Raw genomic sequence first — 5,001 nt, forward strand, 5'->3', positions numbered from 1 at the left:
CAATAACAATGACAGCACCATGTTGTCACGGAAGAGAGATTATTCTGTGACAAAAATTGTCACTAAAAGTACTGACCATGACAACCGATTGTGTGTCACCAATAACCTTTTATAGTAGTAAACGCACAACAGTGACAATCTCTTTTGTCACCAAAGAGAGGACTTTAGCAGCAATACAATATATTCCATATATTATTTTCACCTGCTTACAAATTAAATTTCAGATTTTTTTGAATCTTATAACTCAACTTAGCAAAACTTAAATTGCGAAGAAGCAAAATATCATTCAAATCAAATATCCATTAAGTCAACATTCATCATCCAACTTCAAAACGTTTCAAAACATTCATCCTCCAACAATAACCATTTCAAACTTAACATTACCGAAACTACAAAACATCCATACCCAAAAAGAACTCAAAACAAGTGTTCCATTTACTCCATCTTGGTTAACTTCCAAAAATAACTACCAAAAAATCTTCAACTCCATCTTGGTCGGCTTTCAAAAATAACTACCAAAACGTCTTCAACTCCATCTTGGTTAGCTTCCAAAAAGCAACTCCATTTCCTTACTTACCTGTACAAAATTGAAAAAAAATAATAATTATAATTATATATGTAACAATGTCCGACACATGGACACGCTCCGGACACGCTTGCGTGGCTGTTCAAAACCAAGAAGCCCATCTTTTAGTTGTACAGATTTTATAAGCACATGAAAACTGCAGCAATGACAAATGGGACCCTACAGCGAAGCATCCTACTGACTTGTAAAAGAAATTAACATCCTTCAGATTGTGACACGTTTGGATTGTCCACATCACAAGCTAATCTTGAAAAAAAAAAAACAGTACCATAAAAATGGAACACAGTGAGACTCCTCTGTTGATTTCCATGACCATAGCCTTTTAAGCCAACCTATGTAACTCATACTTGCTCTCATAATTTTGGCTCAAATAACAGGTGGAGGATTTGGAAGTGGATTATGAGCTACAAAACAACAAATTCTGAGCAAAACTTTCACACATTACAATTGACATGTAGAAAAAAACTATACGTCAACTGAACAACCCAAACTCATCTATAATCTGCACCAAAAGCCGGGGTATGAAGACACAGTTAAAGGGGTATGAAGACACAGTTAAAGACTCACGTGTAATTGTAGGTCGACTGAACAACTCAAGAATGTTTAACCAGTCAATGTAATAAATCTAGTATAACTAAAATGCTCATACAAAGAAATTCAAATCTCTCTTGTGAAATAGCCTTTTCGAATCCATTAAATGAAGCTACTCAATGCCGAAATCCACATGGAAACCATCAAACCTAAGTTTGAGCTATTCTCATTAGATAATCAAAGTGAAATATGTTTATGTGAAATTAATGTCTATGAAAACAGTGCCTGAGGGTTTCAGTATAAGATGCTCTTGTGAAGTTCCATTTGCACGTACAAATCAGAACCTATAGTTGTCCGACTCAATAGTGCTTGCAGATTGGATATATGGCAGCTGGTAACTTCCACTCGAATGCATAAAACCATCCAATTGGTTCTTGATCAGACTACCAGTCTATTATCAATACAAAAATCAGAACCTAGAACAATCTGAATGTAAGGCCTATTAAGTAATCAGGATACACTAGTCTAGAATTACCTTACAAAACGGGGAATCAACAATCTTTCAGAAGGAATACTCTGCTTCGGAGATAGGAAAATACAACTAAACAATTATAAACGACAGAGAGCACCCACCTTGCTCATTTGACGTGCATTTTCAATGGTAGCTCGTAGCTTCACCTCTGATATAAGAGTGCTTGCTGGAGTATCTTTTTCTCATTCAATTTAGCGACTGCAGTTTGGTTGAAGTCCAGAAAGACTTCCCTGTGGAAACCAAAAATATCACTGTAATCAATCGTTATTAAACTCCATCAAACAGGAGCAGCAATTGACACGTCGCTTTCATTTTTGAATTGCCAAATATTGCTGCAAGCAGCGACAAATTATCATACCTAAACACGTTCCTTTTGCTGAGAATGGCAGGCCATGACAGTTCAGCAAGAGCAGTGGACACGACGAGCAATTCAAAGAGTTTCCTGCAATATTAAATGGGAAATTTGGTTCACAAAAAAAAAAGAAGAAAGGAAATTCCATCGGACTTAAAAGCATCGGTGACAGTAACATACTTGTCATCATGAACAGGAACTCCCCAGCTCTAAGATTATACTAAATCATTCGCAGCTCTAGCAGTTTAATGACAATTTGCCTCATATTCCCTTGGATTGAGTATCTTGATTTTACCAAACCCTAATTTAAGGTCAAGAAATTGACAAGGGACAAAATTCTGATAGACGGATATATATGCAATGATAAATAAACAGAACTAAGTAGAGAGAGAACTAGCTTAAACTCTGCCGATGCAAGGAAGGGATATTATACAGATTGTGTAGTATTCTTACGGATTGAGAGCCCTTAGGTTGTGTCCCAGTCTTAATTGTAAGCTGGCAAGGAAGTTATAGGGGATATGAATCAGTTAGCAAAAATAAGAAGGGGGTAACTTAAAGCTGTCAGTGAAAGAGGCCCATTTTATATAATTGAGTTGCACATGCTAAAGTACCTCGCCGAGTCAAATGTTTGCCACAAACTGCACCATATTTTTTGCATAAGTTAACCTCGGAGCGGAGTATTACATCAGCCTCGATCATCATGGCTCAACCTCGGTGTGGAGTAGCCATTAGCATGGATGTAAGGTAAATAGATAGCAAATGTCAACTAAACAATATCATCCATTGAAATATGTTAATTAAGCAATATAATTTGGAAACATGTATAAGACAAACACACTTCAGAATTGAACCAAATCAATACTATGGAAGACTTTTTTTTTTTTTTATCGGCCTATGAAAGACTTACTCTTGTTCAAACATTCACTATATCAAAAGCCTTCATTTTAATTTCACTATCTGCAAAAAGACATGGTGGAACAACTTCTATCTACAAACTAAATTTACTGATTCTTTTGAGAAACCATAGATACAGTTAATATACCAACAAATTATATGATATTCAAAAATAGCATACCTTGCAACTTATTAGGTCCATGAACATCAACCCAAACAAACGATTTTACATGTATTGTGGCAATACTAGAACAAAAACTTGAACTAATCATGCAGACTGAAATTAGCTTAGAGAACCTAGACTTCCATGATTTAAACGGAAACTAGAACAAAAACTAGAACTAAACATGCAGACTGAATGAACTAAACTAGCTAAACTACTCCAATTAAGGACAACCGACAGGTAAAGTTGTCTTGTGATGACTGATGCGTGATAGAATATTGAGGTATAAATGATCAACCTTTCCCTCCACGAGGATTACCGGTCAGGTTGATTGTGCCATATCATAGCTCACTCAACAGTCATTCCAGGATGATTGTAAACGAGGTGCAACTGTTGCCAATCAAAAAAAAGGAAAGATGTATAACTGGTGAAGGTGGCCTGCAGAAAATTTCATATGGCCAAAAAAACTGAAAGGATCTCCATCATTTAAGCTCCTAAAAAATTTAAGAACATTCTAACTGCAGCATAAGAGATTTAAGAACATTCCTCCATTAGTTAACCTAGAAAAAACTTAATCAACATCTTGTTAACCTAGAAATCGTATCAAGGAAAATTAAAGAAAGAAGAAGCCCTAATTAAGCCCACACAAGAGAAATTGACAATACTTACCAGATTATGCTCTTATTCGAAGAACCAATTTGGGGGTTTTTGTTTTAGATTTCTACCCATTCAGTCTATGGCTCACACCGGCTTCGAGGACTCGTATAAACCACGGATGGATCGGTTTCATTACTTCTGGGTTTTCACTCGAACACTCTGTACTTCATGCTGTCTAGCAACTCCAGCAACGGCAGCAACAGAAGAGCTTCAGGGTTTTAAATGGCAATAGAAGACCATTGACCCCTCCCTCCCTTTAATCGACTGCCTAACAAAAACCTCACTTGAACAATGAAGCCCAAATCTGATGGAGAAGAAACAGAGATGGAGAAATATCGAGAGAGAGAGAGAGAGAGAGAGAGAGAGAGAGAGAGAGAGGGAACGCCAAATCGAAGGGGATAAAGTGAGACTTACAGAGATGGGCTGGTGAGAGGCATTTTGAGCACTAGGGCAAATTTTATCTCTGCGTGAGAGTAAAAAGTACCAAATCAGTCTGCAAAATCAAAAACAATGAACCCTAAATCAACCAATCGTAGACCACCCACCTTCACCCAGCCCTACCGGCCCCAGCTTCACCAATGGTGCCGTCCCTGTAAAACCCCAACGCGATTGACGAAAGTTTCAAACACAGAAGCCCAAAACTGAGAGAGAGAGAGAGAGAGAGAGAGAGAGAGAGAGAGAGGGACCAGATGAGGATGGAGAGGGGAGCTATGGCAGTCGGCGCAATGTAATAAAGGGGGAATCCTTTCACAATCTTAACCGTAACTCCAAAACGGGGGTAAGAATACCCTCCCTCCGCTTCTTTTTTCTTATCACGCGAATAAAAGAGATTATAAACGGGGTTTGAAAAAAACGTTGGAAACAAGTCCCGGGAATTGTCTTTTTTCTTGTAGTCATGAGATACTGAGAGGGACAGAAAATGACCTGGGTGATCGGAGCGACGGTCGCCGGTTTGTGGGCTGATGGAAGTCTTCTTCAGGAGTGTGGCTGCGGGAGTGGCGATCGAGAGCAAGAGTAAAGTGGAGACTGGACAGAGGAAAAAGAGGAAAGTTAGGGCTAGGTTTTGGTAACGACGTCGTTTTGCTTGTAAAAATTTTCATTTCACTTTTTGACAGCCCACGTAAATGAGCTGGAGCCTAGAAGTGCGAAAATTGGAATCTTTTTCGGTGACAACTTCGTACTTGTCACCGAATTTGTCTTCAGTGACAAAATATTTTGTCACCAAATGATCTTTTGGTGACAATTTCATATTTGTCACCGAAATTTGTCTTCAGTGACAAATATTT

At 38.1% G+C, this 5,001-nt stretch overlaps 1 long non-coding RNA gene across 14 annotated transcripts; it reads right to left on the reverse strand.

Annotated features, from left to right (window-relative positions):
• Positions 1-280: 280 nt before the first annotated feature.
• LOC131335219 (uncharacterized) lies at positions 281-4,751 on the reverse strand. Of its 14 annotated transcripts, none has more exons than XR_009202472.1 (8): positions 4,640-4,751; positions 4,261-4,305; positions 4,130-4,178; positions 2,613-3,979; positions 2,182-2,302; positions 2,008-2,091; positions 1,751-1,879; positions 281-577 (listed from the first exon to the last, which is right to left on the reverse strand). It is a non-coding gene; the product is annotated as an uncharacterized LOC131335219 (long non-coding RNA). The 14 variants fall into 14 exon arrangements; XR_009202471.1 differs by having other exon boundaries at positions 2,613-3,983; XR_009202464.1 differs by having other exon boundaries at positions 2,613-4,019.
• Between the last annotated feature and the right edge of the window lie 250 nt (positions 4,752-5,001).

The sequence above is a fragment of the Rhododendron vialii genome, chromosome 1a (genome assembly GCF_030253575.1).
Source record: "Rhododendron vialii isolate Sample 1 chromosome 1a, ASM3025357v1".
In the NCBI taxonomy this organism is placed as follows: Eukaryota; Viridiplantae; Streptophyta; class Magnoliopsida; order Ericales; family Ericaceae; genus Rhododendron; species Rhododendron vialii.